At 38.9% G+C, this 12,668-nt stretch overlaps 1 long non-coding RNA gene across 2 annotated transcripts in view; it reads left to right on the forward strand.

Moving 5' to 3' along the window:
- The window catches only part of LOC128699670 (uncharacterized), a 282,611-nt gene extending 270,735 nt beyond the window's left edge, over positions 1-11,876 (forward strand). For both annotated transcript variants that reach the window (XR_011393899.1, XR_011393900.1), the window contains 2 exons: positions 5,347-5,396; positions 10,265-11,876. This is a non-coding gene — a long non-coding RNA (uncharacterized lncRNA). The remainder of the gene's footprint in view (positions 1-5,346; positions 5,397-10,264) is intronic.
- Positions 11,877-12,668: the final 792 nt, after the last annotated feature.

Raw genomic sequence — 12,668 nt, forward strand, 5'->3', positions numbered from 1 at the left:
GATTTTTTTTACCTTCCACCAATTTCTTTTTTAATTTTGTTCATAACTCGAGAAGACATCATCCAATCGGCTTCAAATTTTCTTCGTGTAAAGTCACTAGGGTCATATTTATGGAACAATTGGTGGTGAGGCGCCCTGGAATGATTCGGTTAACTTCCAAAACATTCCTAATTCAATGACTGCGGAGAGTGACACTTAATTAATTATAATAAAAAAGAAGCGCTAAGCCAGAGTGACACTTAAGAGTGTCGGTACAAACCTGACGATTATTTTTGTAAAATAGTTTCATATTTTTATTCTCGTTAAATCAGATTAATAAATATCAGTTTACTTCTTCTGAACTGCTTTAATATTCAATGTCAAATGCATCTTAGGGACAGGATCGTTTTCTTTTCGCGCAAAGAAAGAAATGTCGATTGAATATAATAGTTAATAATTTGGGGTTCTTGAAATCCGTACCACAAACTCGTGCCGCACTCTGAACTATTCCAGTCTCGTGCACTGAAGTATTGGGGACTAGGGTTATGCAATACATAAATACCTTTCTCGGATCACACAGGGACTGATGAACATCTAGTTTTTTTTTAAATATTTGCAAACACAGATATGTACATACAGTACTTTTCCGTCTCAAATATATTTTAAGTATATTGTATATAGTAAAAACATATATTTCCATTGTACGTTACACTGGGAACTATTTCTCAAATAGCACCATTCCGGATGCCTCTTCTCGTGCTAACACTGTCTCCTTTCATACAGATATTCCTTGATTCAGTGAAGTAAGTTATGCGTTATTTCTGACACCATTTGTTGATTAGTCTCTTCTAGGGATCAAGGTCGAATACCTTCCTTATGTCTAGAATCATTTAGCTCACCTATCTCTTTCTCAATAATTGTTTTTCTGTCTTAGAACACTTGTAGGGTTTGCAGACAAGATTAATTTTTCCTATATACCCTTGCTGACTCGTTTTAGACTCCATGAATCTCCAAGTTCTCCACCATTCACCTAAATATCTCTAGTTTTGCAGCTTTCCTTAAGATCACGTTTCTTAATCATTTTGTATTCTTTTTTAAGAGTCATTATGCTCCCTCTCTCAAGCCCCAGAAAGACACCACAGAAACTACTTTATCCCTTGTGTCCACGTCATCCAGTCTCAGTAGATTGTCCATTTTCATCTCTCTGGCATGGCTCTTAAATGTTTGTTTAGTTCTTCAATGTCCATCCATTTATTAATCATTAGCTCTCCTCTTCTTTTATTTAATCACTTTGATCCTTTATTGTCATCTTCCATTTAATGAAGAGATCCAGTAATTATGGTACTGAAGATGTTTCTCAGGCATCATTATTCTCATAGGCAAGTTTTCATTTCTGGCTGTAATGCTAATAATTTCTATATTGTTTTCCATCTTCTGTATTTTTGTCCTTGCTCTGGTGTTCCCTATTTTTACTTTTTTACATCTGTGGTGGAACCCTGGATGCTTTAGTTTTTTCCCTCAACTTGTTCTCCATTGGGTAGAATTTTCTCAATTATCTCCAGGTTCTTTCATGGTATGAACTATTTAATTTCTTCTTCTTACTTTCCTTCCAGTTCTTCTTCCATTAGACTGCATCAAGGAAGTCTATCATCTGCACATAGCCTCCTTCTTCTGTATTCTGTTTTTCTCTCTGCCTTCCTAATTTTCTTTCCAGGTTCATTACCAAGACAAAGTTAAAACTCAAGACACCTTGAATACTTGTCCCAGAGTGCGCTTATGTTCTCCTCTCTCCTAGATCTGATACTTATTACAAATGTCATCAAATCCAGTTTCGCCGGTTCTTCCCCCCCCCCCCATCCATCCCATCCTCATCCTCCCAATTTATCTCTCTCTCTCTCTCTCTCTCTCTCTCTCTCTCTCTCTCTCTCCTGCATGTTATTCTTCGTTAACTTCATCCTTTCATCAAACCCTCTTCTCTAATTCATTCTTCTATCTGATCTTATGTTCTTCTCTTTGTTTCAGCCTCTTGATCATGAGTTTTAAGTAGCAAACATTACCTTTTCTGCTCCAACTTAGGATAATATCCTCAGATAATTCTTCACTGTAATCCCTTCCATTACTTTCCTCTCACTGCTTTCTCCTCGAGAGTTGGTGACAGTATGTGTGTGATTATGGTTGTTGGATGGTTGTGGTTGGTGGTTGGATGGTTGTGGTTGGTGGTTGGATGGTTGTGGTTGGTGGTTGGATGGTTGTGGTTGGTGGAGAGAGTTTGCTGAGTGAATGAGATTTAGTTGAAAGTGATATATGGTGATAGTGGTGCTAGAGAAGGAGAGTGGTTGAGTTGAGTTAAATAGTGGCTGGTAGAATGTAAGTAATAATTGGTTGGTAGAGTGTGTCATGGATGGTTGGCAGTGTGTATAGGTGTTGATGGTAGATATTGATGTGTGATGTGTATGGTAGGTAGTAAAGATGGTATGGTTGATAGTGATAAGGTAGTGGTGTTTGGATTCGTAGGTGGTAGATGGCGGGTGGAGGTGGCTTGGTAGTGGTGAGTGGAGGTAGTTTGGCAGTGATTGGTGGAGGAAGTTTGATAGTGGTGGGTGGAGGTGGCATGTCCAAGAGTGGAGGTCGTTTGGTAATGGTGGGTGATGGTAATATGGTGGTGGTAGATGGAGGAGATATGGTGAGTGGGATGGAGAACGCATGGTGGCGGATGTGGTATGGGAGTAGTGAGTGGAATTTATATGGTGGTGGTGGGTAGTGGAGGTATGGTGGCTGTGGTGATTGATTTTTGGTTGTAATATAATAGTGATGTAAGTGGAGGAGATGGGAAGAAAGTACTGGTGATATTTTCAAATCTAGCTGTTGTGAGTGATGTAGGTAGTGGTGGTGCAGGTGGGAGGTGTAGGTGGAAGGTTAGTGGTTGCATGTGATTTGTGTACTGGGTAACTGGGATGATGATGGTAGCACACAAGTAGTGTCGGGAAGAATCGTAAAATTTATTATTACCTATCACATTTAGTCCCAGATATAGCCAAATTTAACTTCATTTTCTCAAATATCTAACTGAAGCTTTCTTGGTGGCTAGTATCGGCTACCTCTAACGTCCCTACTGATGCTAGTTTTGTCACTGACATTCCATCTGTGATGCTCTTACTTGTAATATCACCCTTTAGTTACACCTCAGGAAGATATCCTCGTAGATCATAATCCTAGCCCTTTGTGCCTCAGTGCACGCGACTGGAACAGTGCAGAGTGTGGTACAAGTTAATAATGTAGTTTAATATTAGTGTTAAAGATTTGAAGGAAATCAGAGGAGGCATTCATAGGTCATCAAATGAAAACTAATATCTATATTTGTTCAATATTTTATTTGGATTAAGACACATAAGGTTCAAATTGAATTCAAACCTTTCAAAGAGGTTTGTGGGTTGGGGTATGTATGTGTTTAGATGTACGAGTGTGTGAATGTGTTTAGATGTATGAGTGTCTATATGTGTTTAGATGTATGAGTGTCTATATGTGTTTAGATGTATGAGTGTCTATATGTGTTTAGATGTATGAGTGTCTATATGTGTTTAGATGTATGAGTGTCTATATGTGTTTAGATGTATGAGTGTCTATATGTGTTTAGATGTATGAGTTCATATATTTTCTAACCCAATAATACACAAGCATATGAAGTGCATTTTCACGTTATAAACATAGAAGGCTTTAAGTTAATCAAATATATCACTCAGAAACTAGTAAACGAAAAGTTGTTTCATTTTTTCCAGTTTCTTCCGAAATTGCGAAATGAGACCTACGCAGGTTAAAATCAATTCAAATTTTTCTCCATGCATAAGTGACAGGCATTTAAAAAAGTAAGTTTTATGTAGGCCTAGTTTACGTAACAAATGTTTAAGAATGGTCTTGAGAGCTCACAGATGTTAGAGATATAACTGAACGTTCAGCTGATTTAACCCAGGATAACCAGTTAACGTCAATTACTGTAACTTAGCTCTGATCAGACGAGACATTCTCTATTTCACATAAACCAATTTGATTAATCAAATTTTCATAGAACTTAAACAAACTAACTTTAAAATCTTGTCTCCCTCGAGGAAAACTCGTCAAAAGACGCGTTTGTTAGTTAATGAAAAAAAATTAATATCACTATTAATAAAACTGTCAAATGGAAACCACAATAGTGTTAAAAATTAGAAGCTGAACACATGAATTATTCTCCAGATTCAATTCAGGGAACCGGAGCACAGATCCAATTCCCTAGATCGAGAGCCCCTCACCAGCGTCAAGGAACCTCCCTTGAGGGGCACGAGGGGCCCAACCATTCCAAGTTTCTTTTTTTAATTATATTATTACGTCAACAAACTTGCCTACTCGTAATCGAGAGTTAACAGGTACTATGCTTGTCCTATGAGGCCTGGTCACAGGCCGGGCCGCGGGGGCGATGACCCCCGGAACACTCTCTAGGTAATCTCCAGGTATGATGTATCACTCAGTAAATATTGAAGCCGCTCAGAAGAGGTAAACCGAAATTTATTTAATGTGATTTAATGGGAATGTCACTATTTTACACATAAAATCATCAGATCTTCAGGTGAACGTGTAAATTGTTTGGAGAAATTAGTCCTCCTTACCGTATATAAGTGTTGACAGAAATAAAGAAGGAAAAAACGTGAAAAAAATCAGGCAGCGTCTTAAAACTCCCTCTTCTGGGATTCTTAACTAGTTTTAACTCTTTTAAGATGTGCGAGTGATCATGATTATTGTCTACTTTGTATATTTGCTTAATTCTATTGAAGTATAAATTCCCAGTATTAGTAATTCCGATGTTTCGAATAATTCACAGACCGGGCCGCGGGGGCGTTGACCCCCGGAACTCTCTCCAGGTAAACTCCAGGAACCACGGCCTTTTATTGTTTCGTGTGTGTGTGTGTGTGTGTGTGTGTGTGTGTGTGTGTGTGTGTGTGTGTGTGTGTGTGTGTGTGTGTGTGTCTGGGTTAAGGTGTGTGTACGTGTTTAGATGCACGAGTTCATACATGTTATATTTATGTTATATTTATATTTGTTATATTTAGTAAAGATGTTAATACTTAAAGAATTTACGTATCCCAGCGTTATTTTGTTCCTACAAGAAGTAATAAATGTTCGTATTTTGTCCCTCAAACACATTCATTGACTCTTCTTTGTTATAAAAGTATAAATATTCTTTAAAAATTCTCTCACTTGCTCTGTTAAAATAATTCCCTTCTCTAAATTTCTTTTGGTTAACTTAAGTAAATTTACTTAAGTGTGTTAAATTATAATAATATTCCGTCTTCTTGCTCTACTTTTTACATTATCTTGTTCTTCCCTTTGTGAAAGGTTGTTGTTGACGAAGGAGAAGCAGCGCCTGGGAAACATGGCGGTCCTCTGTGAGTATATGCTAGACTCTAGAGGTTTACCTGGAGAGAGTTCTGGGGGTCAACGCCCCCGCGGCCCGGTCTGTGCTGTGCTGGATAATACTACCACACACATTACATTTCGTACCCACCCTTACATAATTTTTCTCTGAAGCTGGTCACCTTGATACAACTGAGGGATTTTAAGAACATAAGAAAGGAGGAACACTGCAGCAGGCCTGTTGGCCCATACTAGGCAGGTCCTTTTACAATTCATCCCACTAACAAAACATTTGCCCAACCCAATTTTCAATGCTACCCAAGAAATAAGCTCTGATGTGAAAGTCCCACTCAAATCCGACCCCTCCCACTCATGTACTTATCCAACCTAAATTTGAAACTACCCAAAGTCCTAGACTCAATAACCCAGCTAGGTAGACTGTTCCACTCATCAACTACCCTATTTCCAAACCAATACTTTCCTATGTCCTTTCTAAATCTAAACTTATCTAATTTAAATCCATTACTCATTATGCAAGTCTCACTCAAATCCAACCCCTCTCACTCATGTATTTATCTAACTTAAATTTGAAACTACCCAACGTTTTAGCTTCAATAACCTTACTAGGCAGATTGTTCCACTCATCAACTACCCTATTTCCAAACCAAACCAATACTTTTAACAGTCTCTCGGAAAATTAGCTGCACCACTTTCTAAGGAAGGAAGTTTCTCACCCACTATACGTTGGTTTGATTAGAAGGTCAAAAACAAAAATTATTTAATAGAGACGGAAAAAATATTCATACCAGATCCCTCCCAGTACATAGGCTAACTGCAATACGGGAGTCACCAGAAGCCCAAATGCCTGACGACGACTGATATAGACTACACAATGCAGGTGCGGTGACACAGGTGTCGTAACCGATTTAAAAAAAAAAGCAATCTGCGATCCTTCACAGTGTTGGCAAAATAGGATATCTGCAGGCCAGCTAGAAGGCATAACATTATCCTAGTACGCCATATTCATTTACTGGTGTTGACCGTGTCATCTTCTCTTTATCACTCTCCTCAGCTGGGAACACGTCTTGCGACTTCATCGGAGGCTCGCTTCACCTAGCCTTTGAGCTCCCTGCGAACAAGTTCCCATTGGTTTCGGCATCCTCTGCCTTCCACTGATACCTTTAAGTAGCCGAAAGATTGATTTAGTGCTCATCAGTATAATTTGGAAGGATATTCTCATTTTACTAGTACGACTAGCAGGGCAAATTCCCTCTGTCTTTGTTCCTCGATAAAGTTGACCCCTCTGACTTTTGTGCAGAAATAATTAGTACAAATGGATATCTGGTATTAAGTGATGCCCGGCAAATGAGTGCAATGTGAGGGCTTACGATAATGGGTGTCTGGCAGCGACTCTTGAAGGGGAATGAATCCTGGATACAAATTCCAAGGGGTACCTGGCACTAATCCTTGTGACTGGATCGGTGATCAGGTGTGGAACAGATCACCCTTGACAGAAAATATGGATCTCTGTTGACAGACTAAACTGCTTAGTTTCTTTTTGGGAACCAGTCCTCCGAGAACTTCCTTTAGGAGAGGATACCCTATACTCATCATTCTTGTAAGCGTTAACTTCCTTCTTGAAAAACGAGTGTTTAAAATTTCCGGTGAATTCTTGCAAATCTTAAATATTCATATACTCCTTAAAAGAGCTAATCTTCCCTCCCATAGGAAAAACGACGAGCCAGATTTTTTTGTCACGGGCCGGAGATATATATATCTTCTCTTCCTCCCAGAGTACCAGTCTATGAAAGACCGACAAATGAGTCATTGCCACCAGTCATCCGTGGTGATTCAGTTCTCTCACTCTGAAGTATAGGCACTCCATAAAGACAGAAAAAATTTCTAATCTATTTCTGGTCCTGGATGAGGTATTTGGGAACCCCTCACTTGCTTCACTTACAAAGGCAGGAACATTGCTCTCCTGGAGTATGTCTCTGTTTGGAAATGTAGATGATTTCTGAGTCGTTGTGTCCTCACCATCTTGCTTTTCCCAATGTAACTGCTGCGGCATCCGCGCTCCTAGATGGTCAGTGAACATATCCTGCCACTTTTCTGAATCCATAGAATTCGATTATGTATTATGCCTCTACCTTTTCTCTCCTTCGGTTACTAAGGATGTTTTATTCTTTACTTGAGCAGAAGGCCTGCAGATGGTGTAAACTACAAATGTAAGTTAGTAACGAGTCAAAGACTTTTCGACATTGTCCCTGATCAGCCTGACTAAAGTGCTTACGCTGGACTGCGTGCTATCAGCACACAGTCCAGTGTAAGCATTACTGAGATGGAACAAGACCGCAAGGGTGATAAACCATGGAACTGTCAACAGGGAATCCAACGTGAAAGTCGTGTACCTCTGTGCTCTATCCTTCTAGTTTTGGAAGTACGTTTGAATTTCTGGGGTACCTGGCTATGTTCTCCACGTACTTTCCACCAGGCTGGGTCTTAGATTGCTTCGTTTTAGACGAAGGGCTCTAAACTGGGGTACGCGTACCCCCAAGAGTATCCAGTGGGATTTTCAGGATGTAATAAACGACTGTACATGAATAAGCAGGCAAATTGAATTGGGGCTTAAACTTTAATATAGGGCAACTTTAATATTAGGGCCTCCAGAGAGTTAAAGTTAGTCAACGTCCTGGGTGATCAGCAGTGTTCCCCCCTGGTTGGTAGGTAAGACACATAGGCAACATTATTCCGAAACGTTTCGCCTACACAGTAGGCTTCTTCAGTCGAGTACAGAAAGTAGGCAGGAGCAGTAGAGATGTGAAGACGATGTAATCGTCCATCACCCTTCTGTACTCGACTGAAGAAGCCTACTGTGTAGGCGAAACGTTTCGGAATAAAGTTGCCTATATGTTGCCCATGTGTCTTACCAACCAGCCTGTCGGTATTGTATACCATTTTAATATTCATTCAGTGCTTTCCCCTATAGATTTCTTCACTGAGTCAAATGATTCTCTTGTGAGATCTGTAAGAATGAGAATAAATTTTCTACGAAAATTCCTCGACCCCAAGAATCTACCAATGAGTTTCTTAATCCAGGGAACTAGAAACAAATTAAAGCCCGAATTTTATCGGGGACAGGAAATAAACTGCTGGAAGTTATGAACCCACATAATGAACGTCACAAAATCCCAGGAAACATTAATGCTAATAACAGTACTTTCATGCGGATCTCACAGGTGGAGGTCATGATACAAATGTTGTCAACTGTACGGAAATATTACCTAAATTATGCAGTACTTTCCTCATCAGTCTTACGAAGGCTTCAACGGCAGTAACGAGTCCGGGATGGAAAAGTCCTATACTGCATCAGACTTTTGTTAATAGGACGAGAAGCTTTTGGTACATCTGCGTAATATCATTATTTGAAAACAAGAATAATTGCAGATTTTATGGAGATCGTCATCAATGATAAGCATAGGTTCAGCATCTCACCTGGTAATGAGACTGAGATTCCGGAAATACTGAGGAAAACTGAAAAAACAGTCGGCTTTCTTTATAATAAGAGCAGGTGAACAGAAAGATGAAACCTATAACTCAGTCATGGTTTAACCTTAACAGTTTGCCAACCTCCTGGTTGAACTCTGTCCGGAGGTGGATTGGTAGAGAATAGTGATTCCATCTTATTGGATTTTTGATGAGCTTCTCTGTTTTATGAATGATAGAGGGAAGCCTCGCGTGTTTGTAAATACATCAGATAAACGAGCAATGCATTTCTGTAGTTGTACTGAAACTTTTAGTCTAATTTCTAAGGGCATTCAGCCTATTAGACAAGTTCGACTTACTGATGAACAATTTTTCATTGACAATGACATAGTTTTTTTCTTTTTTAGTTTTTTTGTCTAAACCATATTTAGAAATCTTACCAAAACTATTCTAAACGAACATAATTTTTTAGCCAAATTCTACGTAACATAAAATAGATCAGTTTAAATTTAATAATACTTAAATGAGATATATATTTTTCGTTATGATAAATCGATTTTCGCTAATTTATTATATAAGCAAATTTTCATTCAGCTAATTCAGCAGAAAAGACCTTCGCTTTTTAAGGATAACTCATCGGTTTGGCAAGTTATGCCTAAAATACCCACTTACATAGGGACGGGCGAGGGTCTCAAGTGTCGTTTTTATCCACAGCCACAAATACCTCATAAGCTGGGTATCCTGGTTTACAAGTCATGTTTCTTCCCAGCCCGGGCACGTCCGTGAGCCTCAAGCATGGATTCAATCTCCTGTACGTTCTGACCTCACAAGAGACTTTTTTATATCAATGCACCACTAGACAAGAGCGTCACTTGGGAACCTCGCCCGTTCCTGTGTAAGTGGGATAGAGTCCTGCTGACTGCGATCTCTCTCTGTATATGCCCGCCCATTTCTGTGTGATGCATTGATGTAAAAAAAAACGCTTGTAATAAAAAACGCTTGTGAGGTCAGAAATACAATAGGAGATTGAAATAGCTTGAATCCATAGCTGAAGCTCACTGACGTGAAAGAAACATGGCTTGTGAACCAGGCTACCCAGCTTGTGAGGCGTTTGTGGCCAAGTCGATAAGAGTGTCACTTGAGAACCTTGTCCGTTCTTGTGTAAGAGGGATCAAGTCCTGCTGATTGCAATCAGTCTCTGTATATATGTTCCGAACTTGCCAAATTGGCTGAACTCCATTTAAAATGGAACTTTTCCAAAGATATTTGGGAAATTATACACCATTTATTTGCTGTGCCTACTATTAAATCTTTTAACTTGTTATTACGTATAAAAATATTATGCAACTTATTACTTTGTTCTTACTGATTTTCGATTTCACACATCTTTTAATATAGCCAATTTCCTCATCAGGATCATATGCCCGCGCGTTAACCCGCTGATCATGTGCATCACCGACGTTCGAGGATGTGAATACGACAGGGACTGCCGCAAGAACGGTCAAGTGGGCCGCTGCTGTAGGGTACCATGTGGCAAAGATTGTGTCTATGGTAACAGACCATATCACTGAGTGCTCACATGTACCACAACTGTGATAACCTGACAATTTAACGATCAAGTCAACAGTCAGTGTTTTATATTGAATATCAGAGATTTACAAAGACCTAGATATGCAATATTCTTATAGCTACAGTTCACTTGTTTTGTTCTTTATATCCAAATTTTAAAATTCTTGACCATTTATCTTAATTTTTGAAAGAGGCTACCATGACTTTCTTCTTCTATAACAACCAAATTATAAGGTTATCATACCGTCTTATAATTCATGAATTTATGTTGATAACTAAAAAAATTACTTTGTAATTTAGCAAATAGTAAAATTTAAAAAAAAAATTATTTTTTCTTTACACTTAATATCGTTGAGATGGAATGAAGTTGACACTTGCAAATTGACACTTGTAAAAATAACGTGACAAAAGTTTCTTGGTAACTCAGTGGAAAAAAATTTAGTGCTCACCCAAGGCGAGTGTCACTGACACTGTGACCTGACGGTGGTGGTGGAGTCTAAGTTCAATGTCTCTCTATTCATATAGAGACATTGAACTTAGACTCCACCACTGCCATAAGATCACTGTATCAATGAAACTTGCCTGCGACTCGAACCCAAATTCTCCTCGGTGGGCTACTAAGAAACTACAACCCTCCCTACACCCCTTTCCCTTTATAAAGCCTAGCAGATGAGAAATTTCTATATTATTAAACTTAGCTATGGAAAACATGACTCACGAAATCGTAATGACACGATTGCAAACAAACCATACCCCGGCCGGGATTGAACCCGCGGTCAGAGAGTCTCAAAACTCCAGACCGTCGCGTTAGCCACTGGACCAGTTAGCCACAATAAGATTCGTCCAACTAGGTATATTTCTACACCATAGGAAGGTTAGCACATGCACCACTGAGCTAGAGTTCGTCACGGCCACGCTAGCTGGAGATTCGTCTGTAAAAACTTGCATTTGTGGTCACAGTGGTGCCTGTGCTAACCTTCCTATGGTGTAGAAATATACCTAGTTGGACGAATCTTATTGTGGCTAACTGGTCCAGTGGCTAACGCGACGGTCTGGAGTTTTGAGACTCTCTGACCGCGGGTTCAATCCCGGCCGGGGTATGGTTAGCTATGGAAGAATAAGTAAAGAATTATTAAGTATTTACGAAGAGAGAATATTAAGAGGCTGTCAAATTTTTAGATACATACTTTTTCCTTCAACTTTCGTTTTAGGTTTGTTCATAACTAGAGAACACCTCATCCAATAACCTTTAATTTGTCAACGCTTGTGCTCAATTACGAGGATTAAATTCTTGGTTCACTTGGGATTTTCACGTACTCTATGACTAAACTTATATGACCTATTCCCAGCATTCTGGAATACATCCGATAACCTCCAAAACCTTCAGTGGTGCAGCTTTAGACATTAATAAAATTGTCTCATAATTCAACGCTGGAGGAAAGTGAAATTTAAAATGCACAGGTGCAGACTTGACTATTTTAGTGTAAAATAGTATGCAATTCTCATTTCCGTTAATTCAAGTTAAATGAATTGCAGTTTGATCGACTTCGATGTTTAATGGTTGATGTATCTTGTAACCAGGAGAGTACCAATTAAGTTTTATTTCCATGAAGCAGTTTGTTGATGTAGTTAAATAATTAATAAAGCTTCGAATCGTTGGAATCCGTCCGTACCATAGCTGGAGATTGACTCATTATATAGTCTTCAAATTTCCATCACTGGTATGATTTCTAAACACAAAATTCTTATTGTTATTGGGCGGCATAAGTCCCTATTTGTTAATTTTATTGAATAAATAGTGATATTCATTTGTTTTCAATATCATGGAGAAAATGTTACCCTTGATGTTTGTTCTGAGTTGGTGAATAAATGAAGTTTTGGAACTGTTGAAATCATAACAATCAGTGAAGAATTCTTTTTCTGATCGGCTTCAAATTTTCACAGTTAGTGAGTTTTATTAATAGAATGACTGGCGTTCACACTGAGCTTTGTAAATATTATTTTCCTAGTTTTAATAAAAAGATTGGTTGCCGTGTATTAACTTAACAATGCCTTTTCAGATCGACTTCAAACCTTACACGTTTGTTTATACTTAATGGGAAGTATTTTTGTAATTAAAATTCCCCCTATAAGCGGCTAGTTAATTGTACGTGTATCAGTGATGTAGGTGCTACACGCACCTACATCACTGCTACACGCACCTACATCACTGCTACACGCACCTACATCACTGCTACACGCACCTACAT

The sequence above is a fragment of the Cherax quadricarinatus genome, chromosome 67 (assembly GCF_038502225.1).
Source record: "Cherax quadricarinatus isolate ZL_2023a chromosome 67, ASM3850222v1, whole genome shotgun sequence".
Classification (NCBI taxonomy): Eukaryota; Metazoa; Arthropoda; class Malacostraca; order Decapoda; family Parastacidae; genus Cherax; species Cherax quadricarinatus.